A 23,123-nucleotide genomic window follows, 5' to 3' on the forward strand; every position below is an offset into this window, starting at 1 on the left:
GGGTCATGAGTTCAAGCCTCGTTTTGGGTGTAGGGATTACTTAAATAAATAAGAAAAACTTAAAAAATTTTTTTCAAACCTCCCCTCCCTCAGAATTGGCACCTTTTTTTTACTGTGACAGCATATTACTATTTTATCTTCATGAAGTGTGATGACACAGATAGGTGTATTGTTTTGTGCAGTACTGTAGTATTTCCTTTAAGATATCCACTTACTGGGGTGCCTGGGTGGCGCAGTCAGTTGAGTGTCCAACTCTTGGTTTTGGCTCAGATCATGATCTCAGTGTTGTAGAGTCAAGCTCATTGCAGATTCTGCTTGAGATTCTCTCTTTCCCTCTGCCCCTCCCACTTGTGTGCTCTCTCTTTCTAAAATAAATAAACACATCTTAAAAAAAAAAAAGATTAGCATTTGCTATTTAATAAAAAATAAAACAGTACAAACATAACACACGCCAGTCTTCATTCCCCATCTCCTATCCCCCTCTCTCACACACAGGTGTATTTTGGTTAAACATCACCAACATAATTTCTTAAACTTTTAATGTAAAAATCTGAGTTTCTGTTCAATTTTGCAAACATTTAAAAGGCAAATGTGTAGTATTTTACTTGTTTTGGCATTTATAAGGAAGGAAAGCATTATATTGAGGTAATAATTAAACTTACACAATGAAAATTTACAACTTAATTAAGCTAGAATAATGATAATTTCCTAAGAAATAAACTGAAATAAATTTGATTTTCTTAGTGTGCTTGTTGTAATTCAGCAGATAGTAATGCACTGAGCTAGGAGTGCAGACCATTCAAGTCCACTTCAGCCTGAGCACACACAGAGCAGCAAGCATAGTATATAGAGAAGAAAGTGAATGTTGACCATTGGATTCAGTGTTGTGCTACCACTTTTCATAGTCTTCCCATTTCTGGTCATGACTATCTTTGGGCTCACTGTTGTTATCTGAGTTTTCTCGGCATTTGAGGTCATCTTCATATTTGAGATCATCGGGAGGTTTGAAGTTGTCTTGAATTCTGAGGTTGTATGGAGATTTAAAATTGTCTTGAAACTCGAATTTGTGTTGGCATTCAGAGTTGTCTTGGAACTTGGGGTTGTCATGGAATTTAGGCTCTTCCTGGGACTTGAGTCTGTCGTAGACCCTGAGGTCATCAGTTCTGTAGTTATCCCCGAAGTGTTAGTGACAAACAGGAGGAACAGGCTGATAAATGATAGCTTGAACATCATTTTCCTGTTTCAGAACAATTACAGAAATTTACTGACACTTTGAACACAAATCTAAGATCCAGCTTTTTTTAAAACAGGGAAAACTGAAGGAAACCTCCTTCTAGCCCTGGGGAAATGCCAGTCTTTGGTTTAACAGTTTAATAGTTTTTGGGGTGCCTGGGTGGCTCAGTCCATTAAGTGTCTTGTCTTCAGCTCAGGTCAATCCCAGGACCCCATGGGAGTCCTGGGATTGAGCTCTGTGTTGGGCTCCCTGCTGATGGGGGAGCCTGCTTCTCCCTCTCCCTCTGCTGGTCCCCCTGCTTGTGCTCTCTCTCAAATAAATAAATAAAATCTTTAAAAAACAAAACATCTTCATAGTTTTTAAGATAGAGGGAAATTTAGAGGAATCAATATCCGTTCCTTCATTTTACAGATGGGCTCAGACAAAGGGCATAAGTTGCTTATGGATGCATATCTAAAAATGACCAGAACTAGAACTTGAGTCGGACTCTTAGTCCAGAATTTGTTAGTAGATCTGGAATGTGAAAGCATAGAATAGACAAAGACCAAAAGTTCAATAGTAAACCATTTTTAAAGTAAGGCTAATTTTTATTTTTTTAAGATTTTATTTATTTATTTGACAGACACAGCGAGAGAGGGAACACAAGCAGGGGGAGTGGGAAAGGGAGAAGCAGGCTTCCCACTGAGCAGAGAGGCGCATATGGGGCTCAGTCCCAGGACCTCAGAATCATGACCAGAGCTGAAGGCAGCCGCTTAACAACTGAGCCACCCAGGCACCCCTAATTTTCTTTTATCTTACATTCAAATCAATGGGTTGCCACATCTGAGATAATACAGTTAGCACATGTTGGTCATGGTTAAATATTCTTTTCTTTTTTTTTTTAAACTTAAAGCTCACACTTCAATTTTAGTACTCTAATTTACATTTGGTTCTAACATATAATTCAGAAAATTTCAAATTAATATTACCTTTCGATGTTTTTTCTTTCAGGATTATGAACTCAGGCTTTCTTCAGTGTCTTGTGGGGAATCTTAACTTCTACTGTATGCTCTTTAAATATAATTAGTGAGGAAGTCACGTGTTCTGAACTTGACCTGCCATTTACTCTTTGAAAATCTCCTATTGGGTGTTTTCCAAACAACTGGTGTAAACAGATGGACCTTGGCAGAGATCAAGGAAGGCAAATAAAGTCTTTCCAAAATCTACATGCTTTTTTTTTTTTTTTTTAAGATTTCATTTATTTGTTTGTCAGAGAGAGCACACACAGGGCAACTGGCAGGCAGAGGGAGAAGAAGCAGGCCACCCTCTGAGCAAGGAGCCTGATGCAGGACTAGATCCCAAGACCCTCCGTTCATGACCTGAGCTGAGGGCAGGTGCTTAACTGAGCCACCCAGGTGTCCCTCTACTTGCTTAAGGAATCCAGTGAATATATCTTTTCTCATTCCTCTTATCTGTGTATTCATTACATAGTTTCTTCACTGCACTGACTAGAGGAATATGTTATTTTGCGTGCCGTGATTATCATGACTTACAATCAAGTAAGTATACTAGAGATAGGTGTCTTTATTTTTCTTGAAGATCTTGTAAATATGTTTATTGGTAGTTTCTGACCATGGTTATTTTGAAGTATTAAAAACAATTTGGGAATATAGCATTCCAGGCATTTAACAATACATAATTAAAGAAACCTATTAGAGAAGAAGTTAAACTTTATTAATATAAAACAAAGAAAAGGATCGCATATGAAAGTGATACTGTCATACTTCATTAACAAAGTTGTTTCTAAGTAATTATTTTTTTTAAGTAGACTCCACACCCAGTGTGGGGTTTGAACTCACAACCTTGAGATCGAGTCACCTGCCTTGTGACTAGGCCAGCCAGGTGCCCAACAAAGTTTTTTTTGTTTTGTTTTTTGGTTAAAGACTTATTTGTTTATTTTAGAGAGAGAGAGAGAATGAGACAAAGAGCCAAGAGGACTCCCTGCTGATTGCAGAGCCTGATTCAGGGCTCAGTCCCACCACCCTGAGATCATGACCTGAGCTGAAATCAGGAGTTGGGGGGTGCGTGGGTGGCTCAGTGGGTTAAGCCTTTGCCTTCAGCTCAGGTCATGATCTCAGGGTCCTGGGATCGAGCCCCGCATCAAGCTTTTGCTCAGCAGGGAGCCTACTTCCCCCTCTCTCTCTGCCTGCCTCTCTGCCTACTTGTAATTTCTGTCTGTTAAATAAATAAATAAAATCTTAAAAAAAAAAAAGAAAAGAGTTGGTTGCCCAACCAACTGAGCCATGTAGGCACCCCTCCCAACAAAGTTTTTATATATAGATTAAACCACCCACATTGAAGCACATTAAGTATATTCTTTAAAGGAATTTTGTCTTTTGATTACTTCTTTTCCTTGATAACTAGCATACAGGGAAGAGTTTGGTTGTATTGTGCTAATGTTTTCATCACATTGGCCAGCACTCTTTAAAAATTGCAGGGCTGTGACCGGTGGTGTTGACATACAAGGAAATTGCTCCATAAATGGCAGAAGTACAAGTCGGTACATGTTCCTCACTTGTTTTACTTTGCTATAAGGATTTGTATTTCTCCTGAATGAATAAAACAGTGCTTGCTACATCTTATTTATATGGTACATATAACAGAGAACCTCACTTAATTGGAGGTTAGTGTGTTAGACCTAGAAGTCAACATAAAAAACCTCTTAGCAACGGAGTAGAATTTTATAAACCGGAATACTCAGGTAATGCACTGGTAACTCCTAGAGATGCTTCAAACACTTCAGTCTCAACTTATTTAAAATTTTAAAATTCAAAACTTTTCCCTTTCCCAGTTTCGAGCCCAGATAGTTTCTTCTTAATCTTTATCAGTTAATTGCATCATCACCTAGCAAAATGGCTCTCCAACCTTGGACTCCTCATTACCTTCTTTTTCTTACTACTCTTAAGCTGCCCGGGCCTTGTGATGATAATTAAGTAAAATTTAAAATTCTGAACTCTTCAGCACTCCGATGCTCCTAAACAAAAATCATTTGCCATCCATTTTTTAGGCCTTTAAATATCTCCTGCCTCTGTTCATTTGCATAGCCTTCCCTGTCTGCCCAAAGTACTTCTTCCTCGTTCAAAATTTTGTGCTTCTTTCCAGCTCTAACTCTAATGGTGGTGCCTTTCATGTGAGCTTTCCCTAATTCTACACTTCAGAATCAGTCATTTTAAGACTTTAAACTTTTAGAGCACTGATCAGAGTCTGCTTTTTACCATAGATGTATCCTAAATCTTTCTTCCGCCATATTCTGGTGTTTCATCGTCCGGCATTACCTCTTACTCTTTGTATCCCCTCTACCTGCTAGCACAGTGAGTGGTGGGACAGAACAGGACACAATGAACATTGGACTATATGGCGGTATCTCCTTTGTTTTGTCATGTCCAAGGGCTGATATCATTAATGATGTCAAAAATAATAAGAGCCACCTGGTCATTTGCCGTTTTCCCAAGTGTTAAGTTGGCCAGTCAGAGGTCTCAGTTGAAGTCCCATCTCTTATTTTCTGACTGCTGTTTGAGAGAGTTTTGTATTTGTATAATGTGGATCATAGTGCACATTCGTAATAGCTTTATCTGCAGTTCTGAGATCCCAAATCCTCTGAAAATGTAAAGTTTTGCCAAAAGAAAAAAAAAGTTTGGTAACAAAACTTACTTGATAGAAACTTCTAACCTGCACTGGTGTGAGGCTTTTCGTTATTGTTACTAGCACTATCTATATTTGTCCCACTTAGTGTGGATTATGTAATATATAATACGACTAGTACTTATATTTGTGTTTCTTCTGTTCCTTCTGGGTACGTTACCATACCATTCCAAGCATCTTTGTAGTCAGGTGGTACTATATGACTGTGTCCTGGTCAGCAGAATGTAGATTCCCCTGATGTGTCTCCCTTCCAGGCCTTCTCACCATTCTTCATCTTGTTCTCATGTCAGAACCCACTAGAAAAGAGGGTTCAGAATGGGGGTCTTAGATGTGTTTGAACTGCTGGGTGACATGATACAAGTGAGAAATAAACCTCTGTTGTCTTTTGTTGAGGGTTATTTTGGCATTGTGACAGAAGTTCGTGCTGACTGGTGTACCTGTGCGCTGGGTAATTTGCCTTTGCCTCTCCAGATCTACTCCCTCTACCTCTCCACTCTGTTGACCCCTGAGAGGCTGCCCTGTGTGGAAGATAGCACTGAGCTTCTTTCCTCATTCATTCCATGTGACCTGTTGGAAATAATGTATTCCTGCAAGGTCACTGTGGGTTGACTACATCCCTCTGTGAAGATAACAGTTTTTGTCAGGCAGCCCTCTCTGTGTCTGGTGTCTGGTAACTGCTCCTTGCCCTGCTCCTTCAGGTCTACTCTCTCACTGTCTTTTATAGTTTTCCTATCTCTCTTATACTAAACCCTTACCCCTCCTTAATGCATATTCTCCAATAGCTCAGTGTGAGTGTGCCGTCTGTTTCCTGCCGGAACCCAAACTACTACAAACAATATGTGCACTGTATTGTCTTCCTCAAAATCTGAACAACTCTAAATTTGGAAGTATGTCTTGTCCCAGGGGTTTCAGATGAAGGATTGTGGGGTCTGTGCCAAGTTTATAGGTTTATTGTGACTATTAATTGTGAATATTTGAATGGCATTCAATACAGTGCCCACCATATAATACACATTGGGCAAATAGTAGCCAGAATTGATGTAAGAATAGCAATTATGTTGTTAATTTTTTTCTGGGAAATTTAAATTTCTCATACTTAATGCTGGAGCTTTAGAACTAGCAAGCCATTATAAGAGCAGTATCTTCCTTTACATACTTATATTACCTTGAATTGGCCTACTTTTTTTTTTTTGGTGTTTCTAGAATTTTCTACCTTCACATATTCTTTCAGAACTCTTAAAAAATGGAGAAAAATGTTCTTATTTATAAAATTATCTCAATGCTCATAAATTTTGTGTAGCAATTTCTTGAGAATTTCAAGCAATTTGAGTATGTTATTCTAGAAACAATTAGGCCCCGTCTTCCCATCCGTCACTTTTCTCTTTGGTCTTTGAATTTTTGTCTCACAAATAGGACACTTAAAAGTTTTCTTGGGTGGCAGTTATGCAAACACTTTTGGCAATGGAAGAACTTTTTGCTTTTTGAAAGATAACCTATAAGTACAATGCCATGGACACTTATTGCTCCTGTGCCTTATATCGCTTAAACATTGAACATTTTGGAAGTTATGTATGTTTGGTTAGTTCAGAAAGCAGTTAGGGTGTTCGGGATTGATGTTTTTGTCATGCTACTGGTGCGCTTTTACCTGTATTTGAAAGTAGAACATTTAAAACATTTCAGGAGTGTGTAGCACAAGTGGCTTTCTTTCTTTCTTTCTTTTTTTTTAAAAGATTTTATTTATTTATTTATTTGATAGAGAGAGAGAGCACAAGTAGGCAGAGAGGCAGGCAGAGAGAGAGAGAAGCAGGCTCCCCGCTGAGCAGAGAGCCCGATGCGGGACTCGATCCCAGGACCCCGAGACCATGACCCAAGCCGAAGGCAGAGGCTTTAACCCACTGAGCCACCCAGGCGCCCCACAAGTGGCTTTCATTGTGGACAGTTACTTGTAAAGAAACCATTTGTGAGCCCCCTGAGAAAGTGGATGTGCAAATACACATAAGCAGGATATTGTTATGTTAGACTTGAATGTGATACCTTTTAGAATTGTACTTAAGCACTTTTCTGTGGTAAAATACCAGCCTTTTTGTTTTAGAAATCTAACAGGAAAAAATAACACATTTCCCCTTAGTTGCAAAATACGTGTTCCAAAGGCAAATGTCTGTCTTTGAACAAGTTGTTTCCTAATTTTATAATACTGTAAGTCTGTTATCTAATTTTGGGTTGTTATCATTTATTCTTATTTTTTTCTTATTTTTATTTACTTCCAATGGGAAAAAGTAATTTAGTTTTTAGGAGAGATTCTTTCTCTTTACTTCCTTTGGGTAATGGTATCTCCATCTTCTTTGAGCTCTGAATGGAAGCCTTAACATCAGTCTTCACTTCTACCTGCTCCCAACTACATATAACTGATCAGTCATTAAGTCTTACTGATTTTGCTTCAGAAATTTTTTTATGCTTTATCCTCATATTTTAAACTCTGTTTACAGTTTAATCAATTGTCAAAGCTGAGGTTAGCAAACATTTTTGGTGAAGGACCACACAGTAAATATTTTGGTGTAAAGCCCAAACCAGAAAGATTTTTTAGTTCTTTCTTTCTTTTTCTTGGGGGAGGGGAATTACTTTGTTTTGAACAGTTTTTTAAAAATGTTAGAGCCTGTGGTGAGTGCTGTGAAATGTGTAAGCCTGATGAGTCACAGACCTGTACCCCTGTACCCCTGGGACAAATAATACATTATATGTTTATGTGTGTGTGTGTACACACACACACACACACACACACACACATTGTATGTTCATATATATGTATGTATATATACATATATGTGTGTACACACACACACACACACCACACACAAAACGTTAGAGCCATTCTTAGTTTGCAGGCCCTGCAAAAACAGGCCACAAGTGGCATATAGGCAGTATATTGCTGGTGGACCACAATTTGCTCATCTCTGGTCTAGGCTATTACAACAACTCCCTAATTGGATTCCTTGTCACCAGGATATTACCCCATCCCCTCCATTTTCCACATTACCACCAGAGTGATCTCTCTAAAATATGACCATGTTACTTCCAGATAAAACCTTTTATGTGCTCCTGTTAGCTAAGTTTTCATATGTAAGGCATTTATATACCACCTTTGGTAATGCCAAATGATCATTCTCTACATTACTTTTACAGTGGTCAAAAAGTCCTAAAACCGGGACGCCTGGGTGGCTCAGTTGGTTAAGCGGCTGCCTTCGGCTCAGGTCATGATCCCAGCGTCCTGGGATCGAGTCCCACATCGGGCTCCTTGCTCGGCAGGGAGCCTGCTTCTCCCTCTGCCTCTGTCTGCCTGTGCTCGCTCACTCTCTCTCCCTCTGTCTCTGACAAATAAATAAAATAAAATCTTTAAAAAAAAAAAAAAAAAAAGTCCTAAAACCATTTGTTTCAGTTGGTCATTTAAGTTTAATAACAAAAGATTAGTCATGTTGTCTTGTAGTAACATCTAGAAGACTTATATCTATAGATTGTGTGTAGTAACATCTATAGAAGGATGGTTGAGACCTTGTATTATAAGGCCTAGCCTTGAGCTTCAGCAGCACTGACCATCTTACCATTGGCCTTGGATGCCCTTCGTTTTTTTGTTTTGTTTTGTTTTAAAGATTTTATTTATTTATTTATTTAATTGACACGGGAGGGAGAGACAGTGAGAGAGGGAACACAAGCAGGCTTCCTGCTGAGCAGGGTGCCCAGTGTGGGGCTCAATCCCAGGACCCTGGGATCATGACCTGAGCTGAAGACAGATGCTCAATGAATGAGTCACCCTGATGTCCTTCCTTTAACGTAGAGCAAACTCCTACTATTGATTCAAGACCCATCTCAGTATCCTGACCCATTATTCCTCTAGGCACGTTAAAAAAATAATAACAGCTTTAGTGAGATCAGATTCATGTATTTTAAAATTTACTTTTTTTAAGTATACAGTTCAGTAGCTTTTAGTATATTTACTATATTTACTGAGTTGTGCAGTTATGTCTAAGTTAGACATTTAATCACCTCCCCCCCCCAAAAAAAACCCCCATACCCATTAGTTATTCTTTTTTCTGACCTCATTCACACTTCCTAGTCCCTGGCATCCATACCTCTATGGATTTGCCTCTTCAGGGACTCATACAGTATGTGCTCTTTTGTGACTGGCTTCTTTTAGTTTGCACAGTTTTTTCAGGGTTCATGGAAGTTGTAGCATGTTATCATTACTTTATTCCTTTTTATAGCTGAATAATATTCCATTGCATGCACATACCACATCTTGTTAACCCATTCATCTGGTCATGGATATTGTTTCCATTTTTTGCTATTATCAATAATGCTGCTATAGATACTCATATATAAGTTTTTGTCTGGATATATGTATTTTAGTTTCTTAGGTATGTATCTTTGGAGTAGAATTATAACTTGATGTTTAACCTTTTGAGGGTTTGCCAAACTGTTTTACAAAGCAAGTTTATCATTTTACATTTCCACTAGCAGTGTACAAAAATTTAAATTTCTCCACTGCCTCATCCAACATTTGTTCTCCTCTGTCTTTCTAAGGCAAATTTTGGCAAAATACCTCCTTACTAAACCATTGCATATTCTATTATTATTTAACAATGGTGATGTTAGAATATAATTTTTCCTTTTTTAATTGAAATATAGTTGACAGATAATCTTTTATTAGTTTCAGGTGTACAACAAAATGGTTCAGTAGTTGTATATATATTACAAAATGATTATCACAATAAATCCAATTAATATCCATCACATGCATAGTCATGAAATTTTTTTCTTGTGAGGAGAATTTTTAAGATCTACTCTTAGCAACTTTCAAATATTTAATACAGTATTATTAATTATGGTCACCATGCTGTACATTACATCCCCAAGGAATTACTTATTTTATAACTTGAAGTTTGTACCTTTTGACTACCTTCTCCCATTTCACCCACCCACCCCCAACCCTTGCCTCTGGCAACCACCAATCTCTTCTCTGTATCTGTGAGTTTACTTTTTTGTTTTTTAAAAATCCACATGTAAATGAAATCATACAGTATTTGGCTTTCTCTAATTTATTTCTCCTAGTGTAATGCCATCAGTGTCCATCCATGGTATAAATGGTAAGATATACTTCTTTTTTATAGCTGAGTAACATTCTGTGTGTGTGTGTGTGTGACATTTTCTTAATCAGTTTCATCAGTGGACACTTAAGTTGCTTCCATGTCTTGGCTATTTAATTTTTTATTTTTATTTTTTTTAAAGATGTCTTCATTTGAGAGAGAGTGTGTGTGTGTGTGGGCACATGCATAGGAGGAGAGACAGAGGGAGAGGGAAAGAAAGAGAGAATCCTAAGCAGACTCCCTACTGAGCATAGATTCCCAACACGGGACTCCTTCCCATGACCCTGAGATCATGAGCTGAGCCGAAATCAAGAATCAGATGCTTAACCGACTGAACCACCCAGGTTCCCTCTGACTATTTTAAATAATGCCGCAGTGAAGCTAAGAGTGTATGGAATATAAATTTTCTGTTCTCCTCTAGGACTTTTAGCTCCTCGGTCTAGATGTCTTTATCTAGAAACAGAGAATGTAGCAGAGTATGTGGTAATTCATAGAATACTTAATAAATGAACCTAGCTTTTAATTGTTATCTATATTTAATCATTCAGTGATAGTATTAAGACTAATTACCAGTTTAAATTATAGACACACATGACTATAATTTGAAGGAAGAAGACTTGATTTAATAATAGCAATTAGAATTGGAGTTCTGAATTGAGCCAAAAGATTTCTCTAGTGGTTTTGTTTTCTGCCTACTTGGTTTATAGAAGTATAGTGACCTTGGTCAAAGATGATTTAATGATTGATTCTGAATAATCTGGTAGTTGTGACTTGACGTGCTATAAAATAATATGGTTAGTGGCTACAATCTATGTATTGCTATGAAAAAAAACAGTATTTTTTTTTTAAAGATTTTATTTATTAGAGCAAGCAAGAGTGGCACAAAGGGGTGGGAGGGGCAGAGGAAAATGGAGAGAAAGAATCTCCCACAGACTCCATGGGAAGCACAGAGCCTGATGCGGAGCTCAGTCTTAGGACCTTGGGATCACTGACCTGAGCCAAAATCAAGAGTCTGACACTTAACTGACCATGCCATCCAGGCACCCCACCAGTTGTTGTTTTAATGTTGTTTTAACCTCCTTTAGTGTAAGTATGTATGTGTAATTTATTTATTTATTTAGTTAGTTAGTTTTTTATTTATAATTTATATTTTATTTATATTTATTTATTTATTTAGTGTAAGTAAGTATGGTTTTAATGTTGTTTTAACCTCCTTTAGTGTAAGTATGTGATCCTTGAAAGGAAATAATCCCAAGATGTCCTGAAGAGCTTTGAATATATAAAACAACATGGAAAAATTCTAAAACCAGCAATTAAGAGTAAATACATCCAAGTGACTATTGTTCCTTTCAGAAGAGTCCCTGTTGGACGTGATATACTTCAAATCCTGCTGCCTTTGAGCACAACATTTAAAGGAAATCGTTTTTGGAAGGACTGTCAAAGTCTGAAGTCTATTTAGATATGGCAGGGAAATCTTCATACTTGAAATTTTTTTGTTAAGACAAAGTGTCAAGCTTAGTAATACTATTTTTTGTTTAAAATGAGTTTTTTCTTATGTGACTTACAAACTGGCCCTTAGTAATACTTAGTAATACTTGCATCATATGTGACATTTATGTTAAAAATTAAAATCAGGGGGCACCTGGGTGGCTCAGTGGGTTAAAGCCTCTGCCTTCGGCTCAGGTCATGATCCCCGGGTCCTGGGATTGAGCCCCACATTGGGCTCTCTGCTCCTCGAGGAGCCTGCTTCCTCCTCTCTCTTTCTCTCTGCCTGCCTCTTTGCCTACTTGTGATCTCTGTCAAATAAATAAATAAAAATATTTTTTAAAAAATTAAAATCAGTTTATAGTCAACTCATACTTAATGTCTGAAGATGTTTTACTAGTTTCAGGTAACTCTTTGGTGCTTTGATTAATTTACATGTGCTTTAAAGAAACTTTATAGTGCCTCTAAGTTTATACTGTCCTGCAGCTTTTATTGTTTTTTTAACTTAGAGTCAGGGCAAGAGACTTCTAGCACTTCATCCAAGTATATACTTGGTTAAAGGAAGAAAGATTTCATGTAATCATTGTAGAAGAGCCACACTATGAGGAAATATTAGAACTTATCAATGGATGGCATTGTTAAATGTTTCTTTGCCTATTTGTCATCACTATGAGGAACTACAGCTGAATATCTGCTTTCTGAGTAGTCGGACTGGTAAATGGATGTGGCCGTGTGCCAGTTACTCTTACATTACATGATGTCTTACATGCAGGAGCGGTTTGCTGAGGCTTTGTTTGGCAAACGAGGGCCTTCCTGGTGGTTATTGTGGTGATGACATCTTTGTTTTCCCTTACTGTTACTTTGTTTTTTTTCTTCCTCAAGAAAAGCATTCAATCTTAGTTTATTTTCTGTTGAAGCAAGGATTTGACAGGCGTTTCAATTCCTTCAGCCTCCCAGAGTGTTCTGTTTGTTTGAATGGTGACTATGGGCAACAAAGTCTCAAAGTGAAGAGCTATGTTTCTTGGTATTGAATATTTCATCAGATTTATGTGATACTTGGCCATGAGATATATATGTGAATTATTCAGATATCTGATATTTCTTTACTGCTAAATCGTATTTCCTATGGGACAAATAAATAGAAACCTTGTAAATTCATTATTTGAGGTCTTAACTACCATACATGGGGAATTAGGTACCTGGGTTCAGTCATTTCCATTTCTGATCTTGGTGATTGCCCAGGAATCTCTTAAACAAGGGACAACAGTAATCTTTAAAAAAACATGTAGCTTTAATAAACATGATTTAGTATATTCTTTAAAATACCTATATGGAATACATGTTCTTGACTAGATTTTTACCAGAAGATCCACTGAATCACTTGCCCAAGATAATAACAGACTGTAGTTGAGAAAACCTCTCATGCACTTTTAAACTGCCATGTGCCTTAAGTACATTTAGAACACTGTTTTGATCAGAAAAGAACTATAGAGTTCATTCTTTTAACTCTGTGTGTGCACATGCACGTGTGTGTGTGTGTGTGTTTAGTTTTTGTGCTTCAATCTTATCAATAACTTCCAACAGATTCATAGTATCAGGCCACGAATTATAGAAAGGATAGATAGGGGTATTGAGCGTATGTCTCCACCAGTTCCTAAACATGTTTAATGGAGTTGGGGCTTTGAGCCAAAATGGAATTTTTTTTCTTAAGTTAAGCTTCTTTAAAACCTCACTTTGCACAACACTTTCCAAAGCGTGAAGCAAACTAATCTGCTTAATACGTTAACAATTGAGGTGGCATTTGTTTCTGTTTCCCTGACTGGTTTCCCTCAAGCAACCTGCTGGTACTAAGTTGTTCAGAGGTATCAGAATTAACGTTTCTCTGGAATTATTCCATAGGTAACTCATACTTGCCCAGAGCTAATAATTTCTTATAAGTAGCCACCAGCCAAATCTTCCTTCATTCTTTTTTTTTTTTTAAGATTGTATTTACTTTGGGGGGGGTGCAGGGGGGAGGGAGAGAGAGAATCTCATGCAGACTCCCCACTGAGCTTGGAGCCCAACTGGGGCTCGATTCCATGACCTTGATCATGACCTGAGTCACAACCAAGAGTTGGAGGCTTAAACCAACTGAGCCACCGAAGCACCCCTTCCTTCATTCATAACTTCTTTTCGATCTCTCCTTTTTCTGGACTCTGAAGCTATTACTTGACCTGATGGAAGAAACTTAGATTGTGGAATAAGACTTTCAGATGTTTGACTTGGTCTGTCTTAAGTAAGTTGTTGTTAGCCCACCAGTTATGTATCTTTCATCTTTATTTATAAATTCAGATCAAATGGTCAAAAAATTTGTAGGAGGGAGTGATATCTAAACTAAAATCAAAAGGATGAATAAGAGTTTGCCAAGGGAAGAAGAGGGAAAGTAATACACTGCAGAGGACATGCAGTATCTCTGAAAGCCAGGTGGCAAGAAAGAGCATGGTGAACCAGAGACAAAAAGACATTTTGCTTGAACTATACAATGATGGAGCTGGGAGGTTTGAAGATGCTACTTACTGTAATGGGAGGCAAGCGCCTGACCATAATTAAACCATATTGAGAGTTTAGACTGTATTCTGAGGCTTGGAAATTATTAATGTTCTGAGGGGTTTTGCTTGTCTGGAGGAGAGAAAAGAGCTCATCTGGTTAGATTTGTTGGGGGAGCACTCCTCACGGCAACTGGCCATGTGGAGCTAGCGGTAGCTCATAAAGTGTGTAGGCCAACCTTGGAGAAGCTGCAGGTTCAGCTCGGGACCACTGCAGTGAAGCAACCATCACCATAAAGTGAATCCAATGAATTTTTGGTTTCCCACTGAATGTAAAAGTGATGTTTACCCTGTACTATAGCCCGTTAAGTGTGCAACAGCATGTCTGAAATAACAGTGTACATACCTCTACCCATGATACTTTATGCTGAAAATGCTAATCATCACTTGAGCTTTCAGCAAGTTGTAATCTTCTTGCTTGTAAAAGCTCTTGCCTTGGTGTAATGGCTGCTGACCAGTCAAGGTGCTGGTTGCTGAAGCAGAGGTGGCCTTGGCAATTAAGACAAGGCAACAATGAAGTTCCATGCACTGATTGACTCCCTTTCAGGAATGATTTCTCTGTAGCACGTGATGCTGTTCAATAACATTTTACTCATGGTAGAACTTTCACAGTTGAAGTCAGTCCTCTGAAACCCTGCTGTTGCTTTTTCAAGTAAGTGTATGTCATATTCTAAGTCCTTTGTTGTTATTTCAACAATTGCCATGGCATCTTTACCAGGAATAGATTCCAACTCAAGAAACCACTTTCTTTGTTTATCCATCAGAAGCAGCTCCTCATCTCTTCAGGTTTTACATGAGGTTTCAGCAATTCAGTCATGTCTTCAGACTTCACTTCTAATCTAATCCTGTTTTCTTGTTACTTTACCACATCTGCAGTTACTTCTTCCACTGACGTCTTAAAACCCCTATAGTCATCCAGGAGGTTGAAATCAACTTCTTACAGGGGCACCTGGGTGGCTTAGTCAGTTAAGCAGCTGCCTTCATCTCAGGTCATGATCCCAGGGTTCTGGGATCAAGGCCCACATCGGGCTCCCTGTTCAGTGGGGTGTCTGCTTTTCCCTCTGCCTCTGCTCCTCCCCCTGCTTGTGCTCTCTGTCTCTCTCTCTGTCAGATAAATAATAAAATCTTAAAATAAATCAACTTCTCCCAAAACTCCTGTTCATCTTGATATTTTGACCTCTTTTGTGATGGCTTCTAGAATGGTATCTCCTTTCCAGAAATTTTTAAATTTACTTCGTCTGGTTCCATTAGAGGAAGCAGTATCTATGGCAGCTGTAGTCTTATAAAATGTATTTATTTAGTAAGACTTGAGGGTCACAATCACTTTTTGATCTATAGGCTGCAGAATGGATGTTGTTAGCAAACATGAAAACAGCTTTACTCTCATTGTCCATCTCCATGACAGCTCTTGGGTGACCAGGTGCGTTGTCAGTAAGCATTCATATTTTGAAAGGAATCTTTTTTCTGAGTAACAGGTCTCAACAGTGGGCTTAAAATATTCAGTAAAACCATGTTATAAACAGATATGCTGATATTCAGGCTTTGTTGTTCCATTTGTAGAGCACAGGCAGAGTAGATTTAGCATAATTCTTAAGTGTCCTAGGATTTTCAGTTTTATAAATGAGCATTGGCTTCAACTTCAGGTCATCCGCTGCATTAGTCCCTAACAAGAGGATCAGCCTGTCCTTTGAAGCTTTGAAGCTATGAATCAGTTTCTCTCTAGCTCTGAAAGTCCTAGATGATGTTGTCTTCCAAGAGACGGCTGTTTTGTCTACGCTGAAAACCTGCGGTTTGGCATGGCCGCCGTTATGAAGGATCTGACCTGGATCTCCTGGAGATCTTGCTGCAGCTTCTGCCTCAGCACCTGCTGCTTCCTCTTGCTGCTTCTCTGTTATGGAAAATGCTTCTTTTCTTAAACCTCATGCACTAAGCTCCACCATCTTCAGACTTTTCTTCTGTGGCTTCATCCCTCTCTCAACCTTCACAGAAGCGAAGAGAGTTGGGGCCTTGCTCTAGATTAGGCTTTGGCTTCTGGGAATGTTGTGGCTGGCTTCATCTTCTATTCAGACCCTGAAAGCTTTCTCATGTCAGCAATCAGGCTGTTTTGCTCTCTTATCATTTGTGTGTTCACTAAAGTAGCTTAAGGAACTTTTCCTTTGCATTCACAATTTGGCTAGCCGTTTGGCACAAAGGGCTTAGCTTTTGGCCTAACCTGACTTTCGACATGCCTTCCTCACTAAGCGTGCTCATCGCTAGCTTTTGATTTTTTTTTTTTTTAAGATTTATATTTATTTTGGAGAGAGAATGAGCGAGAGAGCACATGCACGTGCGTACATGAACCGGGGTAGGGTCAGAAAGAAAGTATCTCACGCAGATTCTCCACTGAGCACAGAGTGCAATGCGAGGCTCAGTCTCAGGACAGAGATCTGACCTGAACTGAAGTCAAGAGTTGGTCACTTAACAGACTAAACTACCCAGGTTCCCTTAGCTTTTGATTTAAAGTGAGAGACGTGCAACTTTTCCTTTCACTTGAACCCTTAGTAGCCATTATAGGGTCATTCACGGCTCTGATTTCAAGACTGTTGTGTCTCAGGGAATAGGGAGGCTGGAGGGGAGGAAGAGAGATGTGAAGTGGGGGGTTGGGAGGGCGGCTGGTTGGTGGAGCAGTCAGAACATACACATTTACTTACTCATCATCTTGTATGGGTGCAGTTCTTGGCACCCCAAAACGATTGTAGTAGTAACATCAAACATCACTGATCACGGATCACCATATAACTAATATAATGATAATGAAAAAGTTAGAAATATTGGGAGAATTACCAAAATGTGAGACACACAAAAGCGAGCAAACACTGTAGAAAAAAATGGCACAAATAGACTTGTTCAGTGCAGGGTGGCAACAAACCTTCAATTTGTAGAAAACACACTATCTACAAAGCGCTATAAATGAAGCGCAATAAAAGGAAGTATGCCTGGGGGTGCCAAAGGCAGTTGATTAAGTGACTGCCTTTGGCTCAGGTCATGATCCTGGAGTCCCGGGATCGAGTCCCTCATCGGGCTCCCTGCTCAGCAGGGAGTCTGCTTCTTCCCTCTGACTCTCTCTCTCTCTCTCTCTCTCTCTCTCTCTCTCAAGGACCTAGATAAAATATTTATTTAAAAAAAAAGAAGGTATGCCTATATAGGTGCTTCCAAGAATTCTGATTATACTTCTCCATCTCTGATCTTTACTTCGTGATACCCTCTAGTTTGTTGGCTACCCCTACCTATTCACAGTTCCATTTTTCATCGTCTCATTTTCTTGTTTTCCTGCTCAACCTAGATCTTGTGGACAGGTTTTCAAATAGTTCTTTTCTTGTATCTCTTGGAATTTCTTAAGGAAAAAGTAGGTAATAAAACATACTTGGTATACAGTATCAGCATTTTGGTATATTTCTCTTTTTTGTTGTTTTTAATACATAGTTCTATATTTATGTTTATATCTGATTATTTTTGCTTATCTTCCTAGTTTTTGCATTTTCCAAATTTCAAACTTGAAAAAACTCTAATAAATATTTTTATTAGACACATAATACTCTGGTCAGTGGATCATGATTTACTTACCTCATGTCCTAATGGTAGATATTTAATATTGTTTCCATTTTTTTTTTTTTTTTTTTTTTTTTGCTGTCAGAAAGAGTTTACCTAGAATTTACTAGGTTATAGGTTAAAGTATTTTAGGTTTTTGATCACTGCCCATAGTGGGTGTATTAAATTAAGAATATGCAGATAGTACCATAATGAGTATTTGCCCAAAGAAAACAAAAACACTAATTTGAAAAGCTATATGCACCCTTGTGTTTATTGCAGCATTATTTACAAAGTCAAAGTGTAAGCAACCCAAGTGTCCATTGATAGATGAATAGATAAAGACAATGTGGTATATATATATGATTTCGGTGAAAGATTACTCAGCCCTAAAAAAGAACGAAGTCTCACTATTTCTTACAACCTGGATGGACCTAGAGCGTATTATGCTAAGTGAAATAAGTCAGACAGAGAAACACAGATAGCATATGATTTAATGATGTGGAATCTAGAAAACAACAATCAACAGACTAACAGACTCAAATACAGAGAACAAACTGGTGGTTACCAAAGGGTAGGTGAGTGAGGAGATAGGTGAAATAGGTGAAGGGGAGTAAGAGGCATAAACTTCTACGTATAAAATAAATAAGTCATGGAAATATAAAGTACAGCAGAGGAAATACGGTTAATAATATTGTAATAACATTATATGGTAACTACACTTAGAATTGTCGAATCACTATGTTGTACACCTGAAACTAATATAACATTGTATGTCAACTATATTTCAGCTGAAAAGGGAGGAGAATGGATTATTAAAAAAAAAAAAAAAAGAGTATGCAGATTATGAGCTGTTGAATGAGGAGGCACAAACCACCTACACAGGGTTGGCAGGGAGGTCCCTCAATATCTGGGCTTCTGCTTTGGGAAAGTGAAAACCCTGGGGTTGTTTTGATTTGATTGTTTCAATACACTCACTCAAAGGAAGTAAAGTCACAAGATTTATTACTTATGGATCCCAGAAATATGGGGTGGGGGAGGAAGCACAGTGACCTGGAGGAAGGGCAGTCTTCCATCCCGGGTTACCAGCGAGCAGAAAATAGAAGACAGAGCACCGGGTAGCAAGCACCTATTACTTATAAGGTGGTTGGGGTGATGGTCACTAAAATTTTAATGGGCTCATCTCTAAGCAGTTACTTAAAAATGTGCCCCTAGGAAAAGCAAAGCAGGAACTTGTGGTAGAAATCCCAAGCTCAGGTCCTTATCTAAATGTCCAGACTCGGAGTTTGTGCAGGGTTGTCATACTGCAGAATGCCTAGGCAGCAACCTAAAATAGCTGTTTTCTCATCGCAGATGCCAATTGCTGTCCAAAGGATTTGTACCAGTATGTGAACGTAGCTATTTTGTGATGTCTTCCCCAACCTTAATTTTTATTTATTAAAAATTGCTTGCAAATTACAAATGAGAATGGTACATACTTTATTTTTATTTCTCAGTTATTATGTGGTGGGCCATATTCCCAGATACTTATCCATCACCATGCTCCCTGTCTTTTAAATGTTCTGTTTATGTCCTTTGCCCATTTATCCATTGGGAATCTAAATATTTTTTTTTATCAATTTTGCGAGCTTTTGGTTAGCAGTCTCCTTTATGGTATTCTCTTTGTTTTTATTAGGCTCATTGTTTCAGCATAAAGAAATTTGGGAGTTTTGTATAGACAAAACTATTGATGATTTCTTTGTGATTTTTTTTTCTATTTCTAATTTTAAAAAGTCACCCAGAGATTTATAAATATGTGTAAATCCTATGATGGTTTTAAGACTTCCTTTTTTTTAATGTCTTTTTTAGTTCACTATATAGGTTATCACATGAAGTGAATGTTAAATTGGGCTGTGTTCAGTTTCCCCACCAATCTTTATTGAGTCTTACCCTTGCCATAGAATTTGTGACATTTTCCCCCTCCATGTTAATAATGTTTAGGAATTTATTACGTGGTATGCACCGTTCTGAGCATGTTGCGTGAATTATCTCATTTTGTCCTCACTCCTCACAACTACCCTGTGAGGAAATGGAATTCTCCTGTGCAGTATGCTCTGGTTGCACTTTCATTTCTATGCTATGGATATCTTCCTTTCTATTTTTAGGACCTTACCGTTCTGTCTTAATTATTAGAGCTGAGATGTGTTTTCCTCTAGAGAAAGTGTAAGGTAACTCCACTACTTCTTCTTTTTTCTATTCATTCATTCCCAGATGAACTTAAGTGTTTCTTGTTCCAAAAAGAATTTCGTTGAGATACTTGTCAGAGTTGGTTTACTCAATGAATTATACTGGAAATAATCTCATCTTTGCAGTATCACTCAAGGTGTGTCTTCTGTACTTAGCCTTGATGTCTGGTACATTCCGGGTGCTGAATAAATGTCTATTGATTGAAAGAATAGATGAATGGAGAAATCTTTATCATCTCCATCAAGTCTCGGTTAATACCTCTCATTAATGTTTTTTAGCTTTTCCCCATTTGAGTCCTGCACATTTCATATGAATGTTATTTCCTGGCATTGTAGATTGGATTTTTTGTTGCTGCCATGGGCAGTATCTTCTTCCTGGAATTTTCTAATTATTCGTTGCCTGTATATGAGAAAGTCATTCGTGGTTCCATATTTTTTTCATTAGTTATTTAAGGTTATTCTTTTGAAGGCATTCCCGAGGAATCCTTGGGATAGGCAGTTATTTCAGTCTCTTAATAATAATTTTGTTTCTTATTTCCATATAATTGTATTTGTTGTTCCTATTCTGGAAGTTCCCAAATCCTGTTGAAAAGATTGGTGATAATTGGCATTATTGTTTTGATTCTAATTTTGATAGAAATCTAACTTTTCACTTTCAACTGTGATGTTGGCTGGTGGTTTGCAATCCATGGTATCATTGTTTATCTAGTTCTTAAAATGTATTTCACAAGGAATAATCTTATAGTAGACTTGGGGTTGACTTCCATGTGACATTTTCGGTGTCCATTGAAAGAACTTGCTGCTACTCCGGAGAATTGTTATGGAAGCATTGAATAGCACATACTTGTGATCTTTCAGTTGAGCCAAAGATGTCTTCTCATTCTGCTGTGATAATAAATGTTTCTCTGGCTTTCTTCCGGCTCCCTCTTCCACTAACATCTGAACCTGAATTCTGGAGGGTGAAGAGCAGAGACTGAAGTGCACACGTCCTTTCATTTTACTGCTGCTAGGGTAGAGAGCTTGGGTGTTTCTACATGCGTGAATTCCTCAAAGCAGTAGGTTGGGACGTACACATGTGATAATAATCTGAACCATAGCAGCAGCAACATTACTGCATGTAGAGTGTCGGGGGCCATGACACTGCATTAAGGCTCCCTGTGAATTACACTGTGTGATCCTCAAGAGAAACACTGTGAGTAAGTTCTGCTGGGCTCTTTGAGGCATGAGGAAACTGACCGAGAGAAGTGGTATCCTGTCCAGAATGGTACAGCTGAGAAACCACAGGCAGGATTTAGGCCTAAACTTGGACATCAGAGCACACACTCTTCACTGATACTTTATCCCTTACTGCATTTGCTTTGTCATTTGTGCTCTTATTTGGATCCTCTTGACTGGTGAGAAACAAAAGTTACTGTAAAATAGAACCGAGCCTGAGGGGTGGATAGATGGATGGATGGATACATATCTTACAAGCTTGAGAGGACTAATGCGTTTTGAAATGTTTATGAAGCCCAGTAATACAGTAGTTCTTGTCTTAGGGGCAAATAATGAGCCCTCCTCCATTAATAATGACAAGAACACAATTTCCTTAGAAGGAAGTTTATGTGATTACTTTAAGGCTAGGTAGTAACTTCTTTCTAAGGACTTAGAGTCTGTGTAGTTGACATGCTTTATACTTGTAAATTTACTGAGTTTTTTCCTCTGCATTTTTAGACAAATCAGTAAGATTGGCATAATCCATAGGTGCTACTTATGCCATTACCCATAATTTCATCTTCTTGTCACTTTTCCACATAGTGTGTGTGCATATATATATGACGTATATTTGGCACCTTCAATGAAAGACACCTACTTGTTGTGAAGCTCAGGATATGTGTTTTTTGAAACAAGACACACGTTTGAAGTAGAGTAGGAAATATCTGGGCAATTAGTCTTTATCATCTCTGGCGAAGATACTAGATCAATGATTGGGAGGGAATGGGAACAGCTTGCCCATTTGGAAAGCTAGTGAATTTTAAAATCATTTAGGGGACTTTTTCAAATAACCCCCTTTCTTCGTGGTGAAATTCCCTGACATAGTAAGTTAGGTTTGCTGGGGCAAAGAAATGTTCAAGAGCCACGGTACAGGAAAGGAATTGCTTTATTGAAATTTAACAGTAATTTTTCCATAAGCCTGGTCCTTTAGACACACACACACACACACACACACACACACACACACACACATTAGAGGGTTATTTCTTTTCTCTCTCTCTGAATAGAATGTTCCCAGACCTAGAAAGAAGTCTTATCTTATTTTAAAATGTTTTAGGAAGGAGCATAAAAGTTTCTTTCTGGACTCTCTCCCAACTCTAGGAATGGCTTGAAATAGATTCTTCCTTGTGTCTCACAAATTAAATACCTCATTTGTGGCCCACCTGCTTCAGTTATGCTTTCTTGCATTTTAATCTAGCCTTGTTTCAGAGCTTCTTTTCCTGACTCTTGGCTTTTATGTTTGTCTCTAATTCATAAAGTGGCTTACTTTTATACTTGTGGGCAATTCTCCATTTTCTTCTAGTTGTGTCCCAGTGCAGTTTGATGTGGAGTGTTAAGATCTGTCCTATGCCCAGCCTTAGTCCTTTTGTGTGTTTTATTGGGCTCATTGCCTGGTTGTAGAGATGAATCCCATCCCTTTTTTCCATTTTCCTTTCCTTTTCCTGTCTCTTCCTTACTACTGCCCATGTTTCTTACACCCCCAGGATTTTATTCTGAAATGAATCTTACTTTTAATTTAGTTAAGTCCGATTCTGATGTGCAAAAGATAAATTTCCCTCTCCTATATATAGAAGACTTTTAATTGTGTAAATATTTAAATTCTCCATTAATAAATGGTCTGTTAAATATACTCTAAAACTGTTCCTTTACATGTCTTTAAAGGCAGACTTTTTATTGTGTTTCCAATACTTCTCTTAAATGCAAAAAACAAAGCCATTAAACTTTCCTTATTAAAATGCAAAGCCTAGTGTCTTCTAGCTTTTTGAAGAGCTTTTGTCCATTATATAATCTGTAAAGTAGCCAAGAGTTCCTCAGAAGCAGGACATCATTTAGATTTGAAACAATTATGGCTTGTGTGTAACATAATGATGTGGCATAACCATTCATGGGGGGGGAGGCAACCACGGTTATACTTCAGTGACAAAATCCTTGGATACCTCCAACATGTCATTTA

At 38.1% G+C, this 23,123-nt stretch overlaps 1 protein-coding gene and 1 long non-coding RNA gene across 8 annotated transcripts in view; one reads left to right on the forward strand and one right to left on the reverse strand.

The window, feature by feature from the left end:
- NF1 (neurofibromin 1) overlaps window positions 1–23,123 on the forward strand; it is a 252,162-nt gene that overhangs the window by 156,498 nt on the left and 72,541 nt on the right. The window lies entirely within an intron of this gene.
- LOC116859821 lies at window positions 397–2,245 on the reverse strand. The gene is made up of 2 exons (XR_004381214.1): window positions 2,203–2,245; window positions 397–1,237 (listed from the first exon to the last, which is right to left on the reverse strand). It is a non-coding gene; the product is annotated as an uncharacterized LOC116859821 (long non-coding RNA).

This window comes from Lontra canadensis, unplaced genomic scaffold (genome assembly GCF_010015895.1).
Source record: "Lontra canadensis isolate GAN:19392208 unplaced genomic scaffold, GSC_riverotter_1.0 scaffold163, whole genome shotgun sequence".
NCBI classification, from domain to species: Eukaryota; Metazoa; Chordata; class Mammalia; order Carnivora; family Mustelidae; genus Lontra; species Lontra canadensis.